A 20,170-nucleotide genomic window follows, 5' to 3' on the forward strand; every position below is an offset into this window, starting at 1 on the left:
GTTTGGAGCACTCAGGGAACGTTTGGGGCACACTGGGATGTTTGGAGCACACTGGGATGTTTGGAGCACACTGGGAATGTCTGGAGCAGACTGGGATGTAAGGAGCACACTGGGAATGTCTGGAGCACACTGGGAATGTCTGGAGCACACTGGGATGTTTGGAGCACACTGGGATGTTTGGAGCACACTGGGAATGTCTGGAGCACACTGGGATGTTTGGAGCACACTGGGAATGTCTGGAGCACACTGGGATGTTTGGAGCACTCAGGGAATGTCTGGAGCACACTGGGATGTTTGGAGCACATTGGGATGTTTGGAGCACTCAGGGAATGTCTGGAGCACACTGGAGCACACTGGGAATGTCTGGAGTACACTGGGATGTTTGGAGCACTCAGGGAATGTCTGGAGCAGACTGGGATGTTTGGAGCACACTGGGAATGTCTGGAGCACACTGGGATGTTTGGAGCACACTGGGATGTTTGGAGCACACTGGGAATGTCTGGAGCACACTGGGATGTTTGGAGCACTCAGGGAATGTCTGGAGCACACTGGGATGTTTGGAGCACACTGGGATGTTTGGAGCACACTGGGAATGTCTGGAGCAGACTGGGATGTTTGGAGCACACTGGGATGTTTGGAGCACTCAGGGAATGTCTGGAGCACATTGGGATGTTTGGAGCACACTGGGATGTTTGGAGCACACTGGGAATGTCTGGAGCACACTGGGATGTTTGGAGCACTCAGGGAATGTCTGGAGCAGACTGGGATGTCTGGAGCACACTGGGAATGTCTGGAGCACACTGGGATGTTTGGAGCACACTGGGAATGTCTGGAGCACACTGGGATGTTTGGAGCACACCGGGAATGTTTGGAGCACACTGGGATGTTTGGAGCACTCAGGGAATGTCTGGAGCAGACTGGGATGTTTGGAGCACTCAGGGAATGTTTGGGACACACAGGATGCCTGCAGCAGGCAGGGATGTTGGTAGGGGTGGGGATATTGGTGTCCCACTGGGATACCTGCAGCCCACCAGATGTTTGCAGCTTATGGAGCTGCATGAAGCTGCTTTGTAGGAGCCAGGGACACCCCCTACACCCCACACCCCCCTTCCTCTGCCTCAGTTTCCCCTTCCCCATGGATCACTCCATGCAGGGCCTGGCTGGGAAAGCTGCCTGGTGGCTGCGCCTTGGGCGCCTGGAGAGCTGCCAAGGGCGTGGGGGAAGCGCTGGGGGCTGCTGCTGGCCAGATGTGATAAGGAAAGTTTGGGCTGGAGAAGGGGAAGGAAAAGAGGAGGGAAATATGGCAGAGCCAAGCAAATTCCTTGGCAAACCAGAGCGAGGCACTGGCCCAGGGAGCACACAGCCTGGCACCAGCCACACTCTGATAACAGCTCCAGGGGGGAGGAGGAGGAGGTGGTGGAGAGATGGTGATGGGGACCCAGCAGCTGCATCACTGCACAGCCATCAGCAGGGAGTGTCCAGAGAAGGGCCTGGAGCCCCTGGGCTAGAGGAGGGCTGAGGGAGCTGGGGGGGTTGAGGCTGGAGCAGAGGAGGCTGAGGGAGACCTCCTTGCTCTCTGCAGCTGCCTGCAGGGAGGTTGGAGCGAGGAGGGGGCAGCCTCTGCTCCTTGGTGCCAAGGGCCAGGAGCAGAGGCAATGGCTGCAAGCTGCAGCAGGGGAGGCTGAGGCTGGCTCTCAGGAGATCTTTCTGCCCTGGGAGGGTTCCCAAAGCTTGGAAGGGGCTGCCCAGGGCAGGGCTGGAGTCTCCCTCCCTGGGGGTGCTGCAGCCCCGTGTGGAGCTGGTGCTGAGGGACAGGGTTTGGTGCTGAGCCTTCAGTGCTGGGGGGAGGGCTGGGCTGGGGGAGCTGCAGGGCTCTGCCCATGGGATGGATTCCGGGATTCTGTGCCTCAGTTTCCCCACACCCTGCAGGCACTGAGTGGTTTGAGGGCATCTTGAGGGTGCTGAGGGTGGGCAGAGGGTGGGAAGGTTGCGTTCAGCGCCTCGGAGGGGTTAAGCAGGGCGCTGTGCTCCAGGCTTTATCCAAACCACATGTGTGCTCCTCCAGCCCAGTTATCTGGGATATTTCCTGCGTGTTTGCTCCTATGGCAACCAGCCCAGCATGAAAGACCTATTTAGTGGGCCTGGGGAGAAGGAGCAGCCATCTGGTGTCAATTTTGGAGGCTCTCCATCCCCTCTGCCTGTCTCCAGTTCTTCCTCCATCACGGTTTTGGCTCTCAAAGGGTGCCCACCACGGGCCGGGGCCAGCCGGGGTCAGGGATGGGTGCTGACAGCAAGGTGATGTGGTGGGTTGGGCTTGAGGAGCTCAAGGAGTCTGGTGGTGGGCTGTGGTCCTTCAGGGGGATGGGGCTGGAGAGAAGGTACCTGCAGCATCAACCAGAGGTGAGACAGGGATGGAGGGAAGGTACCTGCAGCATCCACCAGAGGTGAGACAGGGATGGAGGGAAGGTACCTGCAGCATCAACCAGAGGTGAGACAGGGATGGAGGGAAGGTACCTGCAGCATCCACCAGAGGTGAGTCAGGGATGGAGGGAAGGTACCTGCAGCATCCACCAGAGGTGAGACAGGGATGGAGGGAAGGTACCTGCAGTATCCACCAGAGGTGAGACAGGGATGGAGGGAAGGTACCTGCAGCATCCACCAGAGGTGAGACAGGGATGGAGGGAAGGTACCTGCAGCATCCACCAGAGGTGAGACAGGGATGGAGGGAAGGTACCTGCAGCATCCACCAGAGGTGAGACAGGGATGGAGGGAAGGTACCTGCAGCATCCACCAGAGGTGAGACAGGGATGGAGGGAAGGTACCTGCAGCATCCACCAGAGGTGAGACAGGGATGGAGGGAAGGTACCTGCAGCATCCACCAGAGGTGAGACAGGGATGGAGGGAAGGTACCTGCAGCATCCACCAGAGGTGAGACAGGGATGGAGGGAAGGTACCTGCAGCATCAACCAGAGGTGAGACAGGGATGGAGGGAAGGTACCTGCAGCATCCACCAGAGGTGAGACAGGGATGGAGAGAAGGTACCTGCAGCATCCACCAGAGGTGAGACAGGGATGGAGGGAAGGTACCTGCAGCATCAACCAGAGGTGAGACAGGGATGGAGGGAAGGTACCTGCAGCATCCACCAGAGGTGAGACAGGGATGGAGGGAAGGTACCTGCAGCATCCACCAGAGGTGAGACAGGGATGGAGGGAAGGTACCTGCAGCATCAACCAGAGGTGAGACAGGGATGGAGGGAAGGTACCTGCAGCATCCACCAGAGGTGAGACAGGGATGGAGGGAAGGTACCTGCAGTATCCACCAGAGGTGAGACAGGGATGGAGGGAAGGTACCTGCAGCATCCACCAGAGGTGAGACAGGGATGGAGGGAAGGTACCTGCAGCATCAACCAGAGGTGAGACAGGGATGGAGGGAAGGTACCTGCAGCATCCACCAGAGGTGAGACAGGGATGGAGGGAAGGTACCTGCAGCATCCACCAGAGGTGAGACAGGGATGGAGGGAAGGTACCTGCAGCATCAACCAGAGGTGAGACAGGGATGGAGGGAAGGTACCTGCAGCATCCACCAGAGGTGAGACAGGGATGGAGGGAAGGTACCTGCAGCATCCACCAGAGGTGAGACAGGGATGGAGGGAAGGTACCTGCAGCATCCACCAGAGGTGAGACAGGGATGGAGGGAAGGTACCTGCAGCATCAACCAGAGGTGAGACAGGGATGGAGGGAAGGTACCTGCAGCATCCACCAGAGGTGAGACAGGGATGGAGAGAAGGTACCTGCAGCATCCACCAGAGGTGAGACAGGGATGGAGGGAAGGTACCTGCAGCATCCACCAGAGGTGAGACAGGGATGGAGGGAAGGTTCCTACAGCAGTCTGAGACAAAAGATCTGCAACATTGGTCGGAGGTCCCTCAGGAAGATAGGGATGGAGGCAACCTGTGAGGTCCTTCAGAGGAATGCAGTTGGAGACAAAGTACCTGCAGCATTGCTCTGAGGTGCTTCAGGAAGAAAAGGCTGGAGAGAAGGAACCTACAACATTGACCTAAGATTCACCAGGAAGACAGAGGTGGAGACAAGGCACCTGCAGTATTACTGTGAGGCCCTTCAGGAAGATAAGGATGAAGACAAGGAAGCTACAACATCGGTTTGAGGACTAGCCAGGATACTGGGCTGGAGATGGGGGTCAGGAGAAGCTAAATACAGCACAGGTCTGAGGTCCAAGCAGGAGATAAGGGTGGAAGCAGGGCTGGAGACAACCTACCTGCAATGTAGGTTCAAGGCCCATGCAGGAGATGGGGCTAGGGACAGGGCTGGAGATGCTGAGGTCCACACAAGAGGGAGTTGGAAACAGCAGGGGGAACCTACCTAGCTTGATCTGAGGTCCACCTAAGAGATAAGCTTGGAATAGGGCAGGAGATGTGCTACATGCAACACCAGGCAGAGCTTCATCCTGATGATGGAGATGGAGACATGACCAGGGAGCAGCTATCTACAACATTGTCCTGAGGCCCATCCAGGAGACAAGGTTGAGGACAAACCACCTGTGTGAAGGGCCCAAGCTCCATCCAGGGGACAGGGCTGGAGGCTGGAGCTAACTGCCATGACATCCTGAGGCCCAGCCAGGAGGCAAGGCTGAGGACAAGCTACTTGAAACATCAGCCTGAGCTCCATCCAGGAGAGGAGGTTGAGGAGGAATGACCAGCTGTGCCATTCTGAGGCCCAGGAACATGATTTGAGACAAGCTGCTTGCTTCATGGGCCCAAGGTCCATCCAGGAGCAGACATGACTTGAGACAAGCTACCTGCCCCATGTGCCCAAGGACCACCCAGAAGACAAAGCTGGAGACAAGCGACCTGCAATGTCCCTCTGAGGTCCATCCAGCAGAGAGGAGATATTTGGTTGGAGACAACCAAAGCTCTGGCTTGGAGGAGAAGGGTGCTGGAGGGGTTCTGGGAGCCATGAAGAACCTATCAAGGAGGTGCAGTGAGGTCTGTCCCACTCCCAGCAGGTCCCAGCTCCTCTCGGAGGCAGCCCAAACACCCTGAGGAACCCAGCTCCCGCACGAGGCGTTCTTTGCTCCTTGCTGAGGACTGGGGCAGCTTTTGGCCCCAGTGCCAGAGGCTTAAATGACCACAGCACAGGAAAGCAGAGCAGAGCCATCCTCTGGGCTCAGCAAAAGTCCCCTGCTGTAAAAAAAAAAATGAAAGAAAAAAGAGTTTTCTAACAATTCCACTTCACTCTCTGCTGTCACTGGGAGCCTGCTGCAGGGGGAGCTGATAGAGCCGGGCAGGACCAGGCACGGCGCGGGACAGGGGATTTTGGGAATGACTCACTCCCAAGGCCTCCTGCCGAGGTATTGCTGATGAAAACCAGCCAAAATCAGGAGTTTTGTTGGTTTGTAAAGGAAAATAATAAGAGAGAGGAGTTCACTGGAGTGACCCTTCCCACCCCCCTCACCGCTTCGCTTTTTAACAAGGCAAAAGCCCCCAGCAGCTTTCGGCCGAACCAGAGCTGCCCAGGGAGATGCTGCTTGGGTCAGAAAGCCACCAAGCAGCACAGAAACCTGGGCAGGGCCCCAAGTGATGGGCTGGCAAAGCTCATGGGCAGAGAAAACATCTCTGGAGCCAGCAGCCCTTCCTTCCCCTTCTTTCCCTCTCATCCCCTTCTCTTCCCCTTTCTTCTCCTCCCTTCCTTCTCTTCCCCTTTCTTCTCCTCCCTTCCTTCTCTTCCCCTTCCTTCTCCTCCCTTCCTTCTCTTCCCCTTCCTTCTCCTCCCTTCCTTCTCTTCCCCTTCCTTCTCCTCCCTTCCTTCTCTTCCCCTTCCTTCTCCTCCCTTCCTTCTCTTCCCCTTCCTTCTCCTCCCTTCCTTCTCTTCCCCTTTCTTCTCCTCCCTTCCTTCTCTTCCCCTTTCTTCTCCTCCCTTCCTTCTCTTCCCCTTTCTTCTCCTCCCTTCCTTCTCTTCCCCTTTCTTCTCCTCCCTTCCTTCTCTTCCCCTTTCTTCTCCTCCCTTCCTTCTCTTCCCCTTTCTTCTCCTCCCTTCCTTCTCTTCCCCTTTCTTCTCCTCCCTTCTTTCTCTTCCCCTTTCTTCTCCTCCCTTCCTTCTCTTCCCCTTTCTTCTCCTCCCTTCCTTCTCTTCCCCTTTCTTCTCCTCCCTTCCTTCTCTTCCCCTTTCTTCTCCTCCCTTCCTTCTCTTCCCCTTCCTTCTCCTCCCTTCCTTCTCTTCCCCTTCCTTCTCCTCCCTTCCTTCTCTTCCCCTTCCTTCTCCTCCCTTCCTTCTCTTCCCCTTCCTTCTCCTCCCTTCCTTCTCTTCCCCTTCCTTCTCCTCCCTTCCTTCTCTTCCCCTTCCTTCTCCTCCCTTCCTTCTCTTCCCCTTCCTTCTCCTCCCTTCCTTCTCTTCCCCTTCCTTCTCCTCCCTTCCTTCTCTTCCCCTTCCTTCTCCTCCCTTCCTTCTCTTCCCCTTCCTTCTCCTCCCTTCCTTCTCTTCCCCTTCCTTCTCCTCCCTTCCTTCTCTTCCCCTTCCTTCTCCTCCCTTCCTTCTCTTCCCCTTCCTTCTCCTCCCTTCCTTCTCCTCCCTTCCTTCTCTTCCCCTTCCTTCTCCTCCCTTCCTTCTCTTCCCCTTCCTTCTCCTCCCTTCCTTCTCTTCCCCTTTCTTCTCCTCCCTTCCTTCTCTTCCCCTTTCTTCTCCTCCCTTCCTTCTCTTCCCCTTTCTTCTCCTCCCTTCCTTCTCTTCCCCTTTCTTCTCCTCCCTTCCTTCTCTTCCCTTTCTTCTCCTCCCTTTCTTCTCCTCCCTTCCTTCTCTTCCCCTTTCTTCTCCTCCCTTCCTTCTCTTCCCCTTTCTTCTCCTCCCTTCCTTCTCTTCCCCTTTCTTCTCCTCCCTTCCTTCTCTTCCCCTTTCTTCTCCTCCCTTCCTTCTCTTCCCCTTTCTTCTCCTCCCTTCCTTCTCTTCCCCTTTCTTCTCCTCCCTTCCTTCTCTTCCCCTTTCTTCTCCTCCCTTCCTTCTCTTCCCCTTTCTTCTCCTCCCTTCCTTCTCTTCCCCTTTCTTCTCCTCCCTTCCTTCTCTTCCCCTTTCTTCTCCTCCCTTCCTTCTCTTCCCCTTCTCTTTCCCTCTCTTCCCCTCTCTCCTCTTCCCCTCTCTCCTTCTGTTCTCCTTCCCTTCTTCTCCTTGTCCACCTTCTGCTCTTTTCACCTCCTCCCCACTCACACCAGTCCCTGCCATGCAGCAGGGCACATTCAAGAGCTGATGCCACCCAACTCCACCTCCACCACCATGGGTAGGGGGGCACCAGGCAGCCAGCTGGCACCTGCTGGCCCCTTCCCAAAAGGGACTCCCTGGAGGTCTTCAGTCAATGGACAATGGAGCAGCTTGGGGTGCTGGGATGGGTCCATGGTGTGAGTGGGAGGGTGAGATGAGTGTCTGCTGGGGACAGGACAGGGTGATGGGGAACAGGGGGAGGCATCCAGTGGGGACTGGGACAAGGTAATGGGGAGTGGGATGAGAGACCTGATAGGGACCAGGCAGTGGGGATGGGGACAAAGCACCTGCTGTCAGTGGGAACTGGACAGGGTGATGGGGACTGGAATGGGACACTTCATGAGGATGGGACCTGGGTGAGGTACCTGCTGGGGACAGGATGATGGGGACTGAGATCAGCTACTAGCTGTGGATAGGACAATGGTAACTGGGACAAGGCACCTGCTGGGAACGATGAGGAACCTTCTGGGGATGGGGAGATGGGAACTGGGCTGAGGTACCTGCCTGGGACAGAGCAACGTGGACCAAGACAAGAAATCCACTGGAGCCCACCACGGCCTGACAAGGAGCCAGTCGATGGCAGTGAGGAGCATCTCCCACCCCCAAGCCCGCAGCTCAGCCCTGCAGCCGCGGCGGTGCCGGACGGCTCCCGCGGGGTCGGCAGCGCCGAGGGCCGGAGCGCAGGGAGCCGGCGGCTCAATGGCAGCTCCTCGCTCCCACGGGCGGATGAAAGGCTCCTGTCCGAGCGGCATTCGACGCGCTGCGAAGGCTCATTCCCGATCGGTCACGCTCCGAAGCGCAGCTGCAAAGCCCCCTCCGGGAAGCTGGGGATGCTCCGGGGGCTTTGTTCGGAGCAGGGCTGCTTCCCGGGAACCGTGACAAGGCGATGGGATTACAGGGCAGGAGGAACGCGCACACAGCAGCGGCGCAGCCCTCGCTGCCGGCCTGGCCAACAAAGGCAGCGGCTGGGACCCTGCGCTCCTGCCCCGGCAATGAGGGCCCCGGGGGTGCGCCGGCCCCGCAGTGCTCAGGGAAGGGGCGCGGGGAGGGTTTGAGGGTCCCCAAGGAGGGAGGGTGGCTTTTGGGGGTGTCCTGTCCCCGACTTCTGATGCAGCTTTAGCTAAAACTCGTGAGGAAGGAAATCTTGCAAGGAGGAAAACCTCAAGAGGAGGAAAAACCTGGCAAGGAAGGAAACCTCGTGAGGAAATCCTGGTCTCCTTCCTTGTGAAGAAGGAAACCTTGCAAGCAGGAAAACTTTGTAAGAAAGGAAACCTTATGAAGGAGGAAACCTTACCAGGAGAATAAAAAAATCTTGAAGGAGGAAAACCTGCCAAAGAAGGAAACTATGCAGGGAGGAAAACCTGCCATGGCAAAGCCAAAAGCGAGGAGAAGGCAGCAGCAACAGTTTGGTGCAAGCCTGGCAAGACCAGGCCTGCTGGTGAGCAGAGGGCAGGGGGCAGGGGGAAGAGGGCAGGGGGAAGCAAATAAACCAAAGGAAGCAGATTGGCTCTGGCAGATTGAAGCCGGCAGGTTGCAGCACACAGGCTGAGGCCAGCAGCTCTGTCCCCTCCAGCCCCGCACCGACCGCAGCCCGGCACCGGGCGCAGCCCCGCACGGCTCTGCCCTCGCCGTGGCTAATTGGGTTAGTGCGCGGCTGAAGGGCGTAGCTTGTCCCGGCGCCTGCTCCCTAATGAGCATCTCATTAGAATCTATGCAAAAGAGCAGGGAGCATGAAGACGTGCTAATTAAAGTGATTGCTGTTCTCTAATTAAGCAGCAATTCACCACCACCCCCCCCCGCCCCCCCCCCCCCCCCGACCTGAGCCTATTCGCATGCAAATAGCGCCTGAGGAGGGGAAAAAACACCCTGAAAATTGTAGCGGGAGGAAGCAGAGGTTTGGCAGCATCCCCGGGAGCACCATCATTAGAATCCAATTCTGATTAGTTTTACCCCCAAAAAAGCAGGCGTGGCCATCCCGCTTCGGCACTGAGAGCAGTCCCCAAGTGCTCTTCTGGAGGCTGCCACAGATCAAGAGATGTAAAGCCAGAGTCACAGAACCTCTGTGGCTGGGAAAGACCTTGAAGATCACTGAGTCCAACTTGTACCAGAGTTTGCCAAGCCTGCTGCTCAACCATGGCCCTCAGCACCACAGCTCTGCCTCTTGGAAACACCTCCAGGGATGGGCATTCAACCACCTCCCTGAGCAGCCTGGGCCAGGTTCTGAGAGCCCTTTCGGTCAAAAAGTTTCTTCTCATGTCCAACCTGAACCTCCCCTGGGGCAGCCTGAGGCCATTGCCTCCTGTCCTGTCCCTTGTTCCTGGGAGCAGAGCCCAAGCCCCACCTGGCTCCAGCCTCCTTGCAGGGAGCTGCAGAGAGCAAGGAGGTCTCCCTCAGCCTCCTCTGCTCCAGCCTCACCACCCCCAGCTCCCTCAGCTGCTCCTCCCCAGCCCTCTTCCCCAGACCCTTCCCCAGCTTCCTTGCCCTTCCCTGGCCCTGCTGCAGCCTCTCAAGGTGCTGCTGGGAGCCAGCAGCCCAGAGCTGAAGGCAGCACTGCAGGGGTGGCCTCAGCAGTGCCCAGCCCAGGGGCACAATCCCTGCCCTGCTCCTGCTGCCCACAGCATTGCTGCTGCAGGCCAGGCTGCTGGTGGCCTTCTTGCCCAGCTGGGCACCCCCTGGCTCCTCTGCAGCTGCTGGCACCCAGCACCCCCAGGGCCTTTGCTGCTGGGCACTTTGCAGCCCCTCTGCCCCAGCCTGGAGCCTTGCTGGGGTTGTGGTGAGCCAAGGGCAGGACCCAGCCCTTGGCCTTGTTGAACCTCATCCCATCCTGACCTTCCAGCAGCTCAACACAGCCACCTAGCTTGGTGCCATCTGCAAACGGACTGAGGATGCATTCAATCCCCAGTCCATCCAACCCCACTCTCAGTTTGCTTTGGGAAGGCTTTCTTCAGATGTTGTACCTGTAGGCAATGTTTCTAGCCATCGGTTCCATCCTTTCTTGTTCCCCTTTACCCTTGTGGAAACAATGACATCCTCCAGGAAACCTCCTGAGGGATAAAATTAGGTCTGGTAAACACCGGGTGGCACAGCCTGTTGGTCCTGCAGGGTCACCCAAAACCCAAGAAACTTTTTCCCCAGTCTGGGTTGGGTTTTTGTTTGGTTGGTTTGTTTGTTCTTTTTGGTTGGCTGGTTTTTAAAAAGCCAATTTCTCTCTTCTTTGTAAACACGGGAGCTGCTTTTCCTTCTCGTCTGCCCCACGGGAGGTTCAGGTTGGATATGAGGAACAATTTCTTCCCTTTGAGGGTGTCAAGGCTGCCCAGGGCAGTGGTGCAGTCCCCATCCCTGGAGGGGTTTCCGAGCTGTGGTGCTGAGCGACCTGGTTCGGTGGTGCCCTGGCAGCGCTGGGTTCAGGGCTGGGCTCGATGATCTCAAAGCTCCCAACCAAACCCACTCCATGCTGCCAACCTGCTGCCGGGTGCTGCAGCCCGGGGCAGCCCTGGCCGCTCTGCAGCAGGTACCGCAGCGTCCCGGGCACAGCGCGGCGGGGAGGCACGGCCGGTGCCCGGCACCACGCTCTCCCCGCTGCCCGGGCCCCGCGGCCGGTGCCGGTGCCGCCCCGCGGCCGTCCTCCCCTCCGCCCGCCCTTGGTACGCTCCGCGGGGCGGGCCGCCGAAGGGAGAGGCGGAGAGGAGCTGCCGCCGCCGCCACCTCCTCCTGCGAGCCGGGGCGCCGGTGCGAGCGGGGCGGGGAGGAGCAGCGGCGCGGCCGGGAGGCGTTGGATGGAGGCTCCCACCCGCCGGGCCGCACGCCCCAGCCTGGAATGTCCTGGGGACCGGGACCGGGACCAGGGAAGGGGGCGCGGCGCCTGCCGCCCTGAGGTAACGCGCGGCCGCTTCCCGCCGCTTCCCGCCGCCGCTGCCGGGGACGCGCGGGGCCGAGCGCGGCGCGGGGGACGCGGCGCAGGTGGCGGCGGCGGCGTCGCGGTGCCGCCTGTCAGCCCCGGGCGGCAGCGGCTGAAGGGGGAGTCCTGTGCCCTCCGGAGCCGGCTGCTGGTGGAGGGGGGACCCTGTGCCCTCCGCTGCTGGCTGAGTGGGGGCCATGTGCCCTCCGGAGCGGGCTGCTGGTTGAGGGGGGACCCTGTGCCCTCCGCTGCTGGCTGAGGGGGGACCCTGTGCCCTCCGCTGCTGGCTGAGTGGGGGCCATGTGCCCTCCGGAGCGGGCTGCTGGTTGAGGGGGGACCCTGTGCCCTCCGGAGCCGGCTGCTGGCTGAGGGGGGACCCTGTGCCCTCCGGAGCCGGCTGCTGGCTGAGGGGGGACCCTGTGCCCTCCGGAGCCGGCTGCCTGTCGAGGGGTTACCCTGTGTCCTCCGCTGCTGGCTGAGTGGGGACCCTGTGCCCTCCGGAGCGGCACCTAGGAGTGCTCAGCCCGGGGGGATGCTCAGCGTGGGGAGGCGGTGGGTGGGAAGGTGACACCCCCCAGCCCTGGAAAACGTGAGGCGAAGTGAAGGCTCGGGGCTTGTCCTGGGTGTGCAGCCGGGGCTGGAGCAGGGGTTTATTTGAACCGTCTGAGTTCACGCTGTGTGTCCTGGGTCTGTGAGTGAGCAGGGGAAAGGCTGAAGCGATGCAGGGAGCGCTCGGGTGAGGTGGAAAAAGCCGGCCCTGCTGTGCCTCCAGCCTGTCGTGATTTACGGGCTCGCTTTACAGTGAAAGTCGCTCTGGCTCTGCTGGCTTTGCCATTAAAGCGCTGCTCTGTTTGAAGTCGCTGCGGTGATGCTGCACGGGATGGGCTCGGGGTCGCGTCTCGCCTCTAAACCGTCTGAAAATCGATCATCCCAGCCCTTGTTTTTAATCCCTCAAGTCACTTTCTCCGCAAATTAAAGCGGCTGAAAGCCAGCCCCTGAAGCCGAGCCGCCGGAGGGCTGCGGCTGTAAAGCATCCTGACATCCAAACTCTGATTTATTTCTATTTTTTTATGAAGGCACCTCCATCCTTCAAGCCGATCCCGGGATTCTAAACGACTTTCTCTTGCTTTGTCTGTCTCTTTGCCAGCACAGGGGGGGGAAGGGAAAAAAAAAAAAAAAGGCATAATAATTACACAGTTGCTGACTTTTAATGAAAGAACTTTCCAGTCGGCTCTCGCATGTTTCCAATATTGACGTTTTTAAACCCAAAGGGGAAATGTTTTGCAGGCGCGACACACAACTTTCAACTGTTGGGCAGCAAACAGGCAGTGTTTGTTTTGCCCCCGCCTCGTAACTTTGTAGAGGGCTGCCGGGGGGGGAGGGGGAGGGGGCCCTTCATGGAGCTTTTCTTTAATATTCTCTTCTTTCCCCCCCTCTTCTTTTCACGTTCTCTGCCTGCTTTCCCCGCACGCTTTGCTGCCTTCTCTGTGCTGCTGCGGAGCAGCCGCGCCGAGCCCGCTGGCTGTAAAGCTGTCAGCTCCAGAGGAGTGTTTACTCAGGGGGTTGTGTCTTTCACACATGCACCAGAAATACAATTTGCTAACCCAAACCGCGGGCTTGGCACTCTGGCAGTCGCTCTGTCTCGCTGGCGCTCCGTCGCCCTGCAGCTCGCCGGAGCTGGCCGCAAGCGCGGAGCCTCGGCCCCTCCGGGGTTTCGTGGCCCGGTGGTTTTGGGTGGACAAGGCAGGTAATCCTGTGCTTGGAGCTCCTCTGCTCATCTCCCGCGGCTCTGGGGGGTTGCCAGCTGGGCTTGGTGGGATGCTCTGCCCGCCTGGGCCTCCTGAAAGGAGCAAAAAGTGCTCTTCGGAGAGGGGCTGCTGAGGGAGATGGCCTGCGCCTCCCTGGGGCTGAGTGCCCCAAGCCCTGGGCTGGGGTGGTGAGCACTGCTCCTGTGATTCGAAGCTCAGGCTCCTGCTTCTTGACTCCTGGGTGACAGAGCCCTGGAGCAGGCTGTCCAGAGAGGTTGTGGAGTCTCCTTCTCTGGAGACTTCTCAAAACCTACCTGGATGTGTTCCTGTGTGACCTGCCCTGGGTGATCCTGCTCTGGATGATCTTTCAAGGTCCCTTCCACCCCCTAACATTCTGTGATTCCTTGCTGAAACCAAGCCCCTGCTCTTTTATGAGCCTGGCTTATGGGGAAGGCTTGGAGAAAGGAAAAAAAAACAACCAACCTTTTTCCTGTGATCCTTTCCCCAAAACAAGAGGTCTGCACCCCGGGAACATCCACAGCCTGGCGGAGCAGCCCTGGCTGTGGCTCAGAGCTTTACAGCTGGACTCAGACAGAAAGGGCGAGGTAGGATCCGCTCCTTCACCTGCCTGCTGCACTTCAAAAGGTGTTTTGTTGGGTGGTTTTTTCCCTCCTCCGAGGGGTAGGAAGTAGGATGGGAGCAGCTTTAGCAGCAGATTAGGCGGCGGCCCGAGGATGAGCGCGGTAGCTTTGTCGCTGGGATTAATGCGATTTACACCCTTAAGCTGCCCCGAGCGCTCGCCGGGGCCCTGCCCGTGCCTGCAAGGTGAAGTGTGGGCAGGCCAGCGCTGCTCCCGCGCAGCAAGCGCCAGCCCGGCAGCGAAAGCAGCCTGCAGCAGGCGTTTTGTGCCGTTTGGGTTACTTCTCCTCTTCTGGGGGGGGGGTTCACCGGGGTGCCAGCTCTCCCCAGCTCTTTGCTCTCGGGATGCTGGTGGGTTTGGGCCAGGGCTCCTGCCTGCTCCCTCTGCTGGGTAGCCCAGCTGGGACGCACTGGGACTAAACTCGGTGTTTCTGACCCCGAAACGGAGGGGAAAAACCACGTAAGGAGCGGCCTGGCCGAGCCCAGCGGCGCTGCCAGCATCTCAAGGTGTGCTGCGAGCCCATAAAGCGGGGCCGGTGCTTACTTTGGCTCGCGGCGCGCCGTGGGGGCAGGCAGCTGCGCTCCCGCTTCAGGTGATGTCACTCGAGGGGTTTGTAACTGTCAGGGCTTCAAGAAAAAAATCCACAGTATCCCCAGGCTGGTTTCAGAACGGCTTCTGCAGATGTGGAGACGCTGAAGCGCCGCCACCGAGCTGCTCTCCTGAGCACGCAGCCGGCCTGGCAGCCAGCGGCTCATAAATCCTTGTCCCCTGCTTGTGCCTAACGATGTCCTCGGTCCTAGCCAGACCCCCTGAGATTAATGGGGGTGGCAGCAAATCCTGTGGTGAACTTGGCTTTGAAACCTTTGGAAGCAGAAGCCCTGAGACTGAGTCCTCACTTTCAGCCCTGTGGAGATGTCCCTGTTACAGGAAGGATCTGGAAGGTGTCCAGAGCAGGGCCAGGAGGAGGAGCAGAGGGCTGGAGCTGCTCTGCTGTGAGCACAGCCTGAGAGAGTTGGGGTTGTGCAGGCTGCAGAGGAGAAGGCTCCCAGGAGACCTTCTGGTGGCCTTCCAGGAGCTGCAGGGGGCTGCAAGCAAGCTGGGGAGGGACTTTGGAGGGTGTCAGGGAGGGATAGGACTGGGGAGGATGGAGCAGAAGTAGAAGTGGGGAGATTGAGATTGGCTGTGAGGAAGAAGTTGTTGCCCAGGAGGGTGGTGAGAGCCTGGCCCAGGCTGCCCAGGGAGGTGGTGGAAGCCTCCTGCCTGGAGGTGTTTGCAGCCAGGCTGGAGGTGGCTGTGAGCAACCTGCTGTGGTGTGAGGTGTCCCTGCCCATGGCAGGGGGGTTGGAGCTGGCTGAGCCTTGAGGTCCCTTCCAGCCCTGGCAGCTCTGTGATTCTGTGTCACCTTCTGCCAGGCAGCAGCTCGTTGGTTGCCATTAGCTGATGCTGTAAACTTGACCTTGCTGTGCAGGCTTGGGGTTCTGTCTGCTCTTCCCTCATGAGCAGCTCCCCTCAGCTCCATCCTGCTGCTTTCCTGCCTGCTGCAGGGATTCATTTTCCCCCCCCCCCATCTATTTTCTGTTTTTTCTCAGTCTTTTAGAGAGCTTCTGAGCTGATTCCTTCCTGCAGCTGGGGAGCTTAAAATCTTGTTCAGCATTTTAACCCTTACACCAAGCAGCCAAACTTCTTCTTTACATGTGGGCTCACAGCTTGTCTTGCAATCCTGCCTCCTCACTCTGGTCCATGGGGAGCAGGCTGTGTTCCCCATCAGGGTTTTTGTTGGGGCTATTTTGTTCTGCTTTGTGACCAGATGAGCTGCCTCTAGCTCTGCTCTCCAGGCACATTCCCTTTCCTCCCAGCTCCACACTCTCCTGGTGTTTTGTGTCCCCTTCTCCCAGCTTCCTCCCTCCCTCCTGGGACATGTTTGTCCTCTGTAACCTCAGCACGAAGCTCTCTGCTGGATTGCTTTAGCTGATGAGAGGTCTCCAAGAACTTTTAGATTCAATAGTTTCCTCTCCCTCTCTCTCTCTCTGTGTAAATATCTATTTTTGGGGCTTTTTGGTTCAGTTGAGTGCTCTTCCAAGCGCTTTCCTTGCTAGCTGGCTCAGGCCAGCTCCCAGGGCTGAGCATGTCGTGTTTCCCTGGCTCCCTCCTCCCGTTGCAGCGCAGATGATGATTCCCCAGTGACACTTTTCACTTCGGGGTGAAGTGCTGCTTCAGCCCCGGCAGGGGTTGAGCCTCAGCCCCCTCCCCCCCCACCTGTCTTTCCCATTAAGCCCCTGCTTGCTCTTCCTGTGCGAGAAACCTCTCCTTGTCTTTCAACAGGAGGGAAAATAATCACTCAAGGTGGGTTGTTTTCCCTTTCCCCATAGCTGCAGGATGTCTTGGAGCTCTTCTAGCCAGGTGGGACTTTATTTCGTTCCCTTTCTCCCCACCTTTCCCCAGCTCCTTGGGTGCAGTTTCACGTTACAGCAGCCCCGGGACTCGCTGCTGCAGGAGGTGGCAGGTACGTTCCTGCCTCTTCCTCGGTGGGAATCCAGCGCTGGAGCAGCTGGGGGAGCGCGGGGGGAAGAGTGGCTCCGACACAAACCGAGCCCCAGCTGCCCGCTGGAGCTTGCCCCGCAGCTGCAGAGCTGCTCAATCTTCCCCCCCGGGGAGCAGGGAGGCCGCTGGGGTGGGGGCGTGCAGGGGGACCTGCCCCGGGACCTGCCCCGGGACCTGCCCCGGGACCTGCCCCTTCTGGCACCAGCGGGGCTTGGAGCTGGGCTCAGCTCAGAAACCGCTGCCGGCAGCCAGGAGTCTTGTGGAGGTGGGGGTCTGGCTGGTCCCTGCTGCAGCTCCTGCCCAGAGGTGGGGGTCTGGCTGGTCCCTGCTCCAGCTCCTGCCCAGAGGTGGGGGTCTGGCTGGTCCCTGCTGCAGCTCCTGCCCAGAGGTGGGGGTCTGGCTGGTCCCTGCTGCAGCTCCTGCCCAGAGGTGGGGGTCTGGCTGGTCCCTGCTGCAGCTCCTGCCCAGAGGTGGGGGTCTGGCTGGTCCCTGCTCCAGCTCCTGCCCAGAGGTGGGGGTCTGGCTGGTCCCTGCTTCAGCTCCTGCCCAGAGGTGGGGGTCTGGCTGGTCCCTGCTGCAGCTCCTGCCCAGAGGTGGGGGTCTGGCTGGTCCCTGCTTCAGCTCCTGCCCAGAGGTGGGGGTCTGGCTGGTCCCTGCTGCAGCTCCTGCCCAGAGGTGGGGGTCTGGCTGGTCCCTGCTTCAGCTCCTGCCCAGAGGTGGGGGTCTGGCTGGTCCCTGCTCCAGCTTCTGCCCAGAGGTGGGGGTCTGGCTGGTCCCTGCTCCAGCTCCTGCCCAGAGGTGGGGGTCTGGCTGGTCCCTGCTGCAGCTCCTGCCCAGAGGTGGGGGTCTGGCTGGTCCCTGCTTCAGCTCCTGCCCAGAGGTGGGGGTCTGGCTGGTCCCTGCTGCAGCTCCTGCCCAGAGGTGGGGGTCTGGCTGGTCCCTGCTTCAGCTCCTGCCCAGAGGTGGGGGTCTGGCTGGTCCCTGCTCCAGCTTCTGCCCAGAGGTGGGGGTCTGGCTGGTCCCTGCTCCAGCTCCTGCCCAGAGGTGGGGGTCTGGCTGGTCCCTGCTCCAGCTCCTGCCCAGAGCTGCTTCCTGCAGCTCACAGCAACTGCTCAGGAACGCTGGAGGAGGGAGCAGATAGAAGGGGTCTGTGGAGAGGGAAGGCAGCACTGGAGGCTCCTGGGGTGTGAGGCTGTAGCAGGAGCCCTGGGGGCAGTTGTGTGCTGCCCAGGGGCAGAGGGCCAGAGAAGTGCTGGAGAGAGGGCAGGGGAGGCTGGGAAGCTGCTGAGGGGCCTGGAGCAGCTCTGGCAGGAGCCAAGGCTGAGAGCCCTGGGGCTGAGAGCCTGCAGCAGAGCAGCCCCAGAGCAATGCTCAGCAATGCTCAGCAAGAGCTGAAGGGCCCCTGGGGGGCAAGAGGCTGGGGCCAGCCTCTGCTGAGTGGTGCCCAGGGCCAGGCCCAGGGGCAGTGGGCAGAGAGTGGAGCCCAGGAGGTTGGAGGGGAAGAGGAGGAGAAAGTTGTTTGTTGGGAGGGTGCTGGAGGCCTGGAGCAGGCTGCCCAGAGAGGTTGTGGAGTGCCCTGGTGTGGAGAGCTTCCAACCCCCCTGGGCACTGTGCCCCTGGGCAGGCTGCTGGGGGTGCCCTGCTGGAGCTTGGACTGGGTGAGCTCCAGAGGTCCCTTCTGACCTGCACCATGTCAGGAGTGGGGATCCTGTGAGATGAGCTGTGGGGCTCTACCTCAGACTCCCAAGTGCCTCTGTCATTTCTCTGTGTCCACTGCTGAGGGACAGCTGAGTGCTGGAGATGTCCTTCCCCCTGGAGAGCACAGTATTTGGGGTAGGCATCTTGGGTCTGGGGGCAGCCTGCCCTAGCTGGGGATGTGTCCTGGGAGCTTTCCTTCTCCAGCCCTCACCTTTTCTCTGGCTAAAAAGCCTCACTCTAAAGAACCTCCTAAGAAGGTTGTGGTTTTCTTGCAGGCTAGTTCAGGAGGTGGCCCCCAGGTGATGTGAGACACTTGGCTGATGAGGACAACCACCTGGGGAACTGCAGCACGGGCAGTTAAGGGGGTCCCTGAAACTGAGAATCATTGAGTGGTTTGGGCCCTGTCAAGCTCAGCCAGGAGCACTAAATGTCCTAAACCCCACAGGACCCCAGCATGGTGGGGATGGGAAGGACCTCTGGAGCAGACCCAGTCCAACCCCTCTGCCCAAACCCTTGACCTAGAAAATGATGCTTGAGTTAATGTTCTCACCCAGGTCCCCTGAGATCACCACATCATGGACTGGGGGTTGGAAAGGACCTTCCAAGCTCACCCAGTCCAGCCCCCTGCAGCCAGCCCCAACCACAGCAGGCTGCTCAGAGCCCCAAACAACCTGCCCCAGGCATGGGGCAGCTGCCACCTCTCTGGGCAGCCTGGGCTGGGGTTTCAGCCCCCTCAGAGGGAAGACCTTCTCCTTTCTGTCTCCTCTAAACCTCCCTCCTCTGATCCCACCCCAGCGCCCCTCCTGCTGTCGCAACACAACTCCAATTCTTCCCGGCTGAGCTCTGCTCCATGCTTCCAGATGGATCCAGGCTAGGTTGTCCCTCATCAGGTGGTGTGCTGGCAGGTTTTGTTTTGCCCTGTTGTGCTCCTTGTTTGCTGGGAGCCTCGGGATCGGCCCAAATAAGGCCATGAGAGCGGCTGGCCACTCGCAGCAGGACCCACAGCCAGCCAGCGCCACTTGTTGCCTTTATCTCTGAGATCAGGAGATGCCTTTGCAGTGATGGATTAATCCACTCTTGAGTGAATAATAGAGCTGAGGAGGAGCAGGAGCCTGCTCTCCAAACAGATGACTCCTTTACTACGTGTGTGCCTCTCCTCCCCCTCTCAAAAGCTTCTTTCTTCACCGTTTCATTCTCCTGCCTGCTGAGCCCTTCCCAGCTGCAGATGCCCCTCCGGCCCCTCGCACCAGCCACGGGGCCATGCCAAAGGCCTCCAGTCCCAGGGGGATGAACTGGAGCTGGGGGGAGGCTTGATGGTGCCCACAGGCTGCTCTGGCCATGACATCAGCTGTCTGCCCTGGCCATGACATCAGCCAGCTGCACGTAGCCCAGGCCCCAGCTACCAGCGCTGGTGCTGGGCTGAGCTTAGCTTGCACCCTGGAGGTCTCTTGGTGTCCCAGCACGTGGCAGAGTGCTCTGTGTGCAGAGCAAGGGCATGGAATGGGATCCCAGACTGCTTTGGGTGGGAAGGGACCTTACAGCTCAGACAGTGCAGCCCCCAGGGACATCCCCAAGCACAGCAGGCTGCTCCCAGCCCCAAGCAACCTGAGCTGCCCTGCTGCCAGCCATGGGGCAGCTCCACCTCTCTGGGCAGCCTGGGCCAGGCTCTCCCCAGCCTCAGGGTCAACCATTTCTCCTTCTCTCCCCTCTCAAGCTCCCTCTTTGCCTTCCCAACCATCCCCCCTTGGCCTGGCCCAGCAGGCCCTGCTCCAACCTCTGTGCCCAGCTTGCTTCAGGTGCTGGGAGGCCACCAGAAGGTGTCCCTGGAGCCTTCTCCTCTGCAGGCTGCCCAAGGCCAACTCTCTCAGCCTGGCTCCCAGCAGAGGGCTTCCAGCCCTGCCAGCACTGCTGTGGCCTCCTCTGGCCCTGCTGCCCCAGCTCCCTGCCTGTGCTGTGCTGAGGGCTCCAGAGCTGCCCCAGCCCTGCAGGGGGGGTGAGCAGAGCCCAGCAGAGGGGCAGAATCCCCTCCCTGCCCCTGCTGCCCACCCTGCTGGGGCTCAGCCCAGGCCAGGCTGGGGCTGGGCTGGCAGCGCTGGGTGCCGGCTCCTGGCCAGCTCTGCACCCCCAGCACCCCCAAGGCCTTCTCCTCAGGGCTGCTCTGCAGCCCTTCAGCCCCGGCCTGGATTGGTACCAAGGGCTGTCCCAACCTGGCTCTTGGCCTTGTTGGTCCTCAGGATTGATATAGAGCTTGAAAATGGGGGGAAGGAGCTTGTTGAGGACGAGGAGATGGCAGTGGGTAGCTCAGGAGCAGGAATACCACCCTGAGGACGATGGTGCTGTAGCTGTGCTGGGGTAGCTCTGCCTGCTGACCCTGCTGGTG

At 59.7% G+C, this 20,170-nt stretch overlaps 1 protein-coding gene across 1 annotated transcript in view; it reads left to right on the forward strand.

Annotated features, from left to right (window-relative positions):
* Positions 1–10,988: 10,988 nt before the first annotated feature.
* The window catches only part of CDON (cell adhesion associated, oncogene regulated), a 91,271-nt gene continuing 82,089 nt past the window's right edge, over positions 10,989–20,170 (forward strand). The window contains exon 1 of the mRNA XM_054176015.1: positions 10,989–11,140. The gene's annotated coding sequence lies outside the window, so the exon portion shown is untranslated. The remainder of the gene's footprint in view (positions 11,141–20,170) is intronic.

Source organism: Dryobates pubescens, chromosome 34 (genome assembly GCF_014839835.1).
Source record: "Dryobates pubescens isolate bDryPub1 chromosome 34, bDryPub1.pri, whole genome shotgun sequence".
Lineage (NCBI taxonomy): Eukaryota > Metazoa > Chordata > Aves > Piciformes > Picidae > Dryobates > Dryobates pubescens.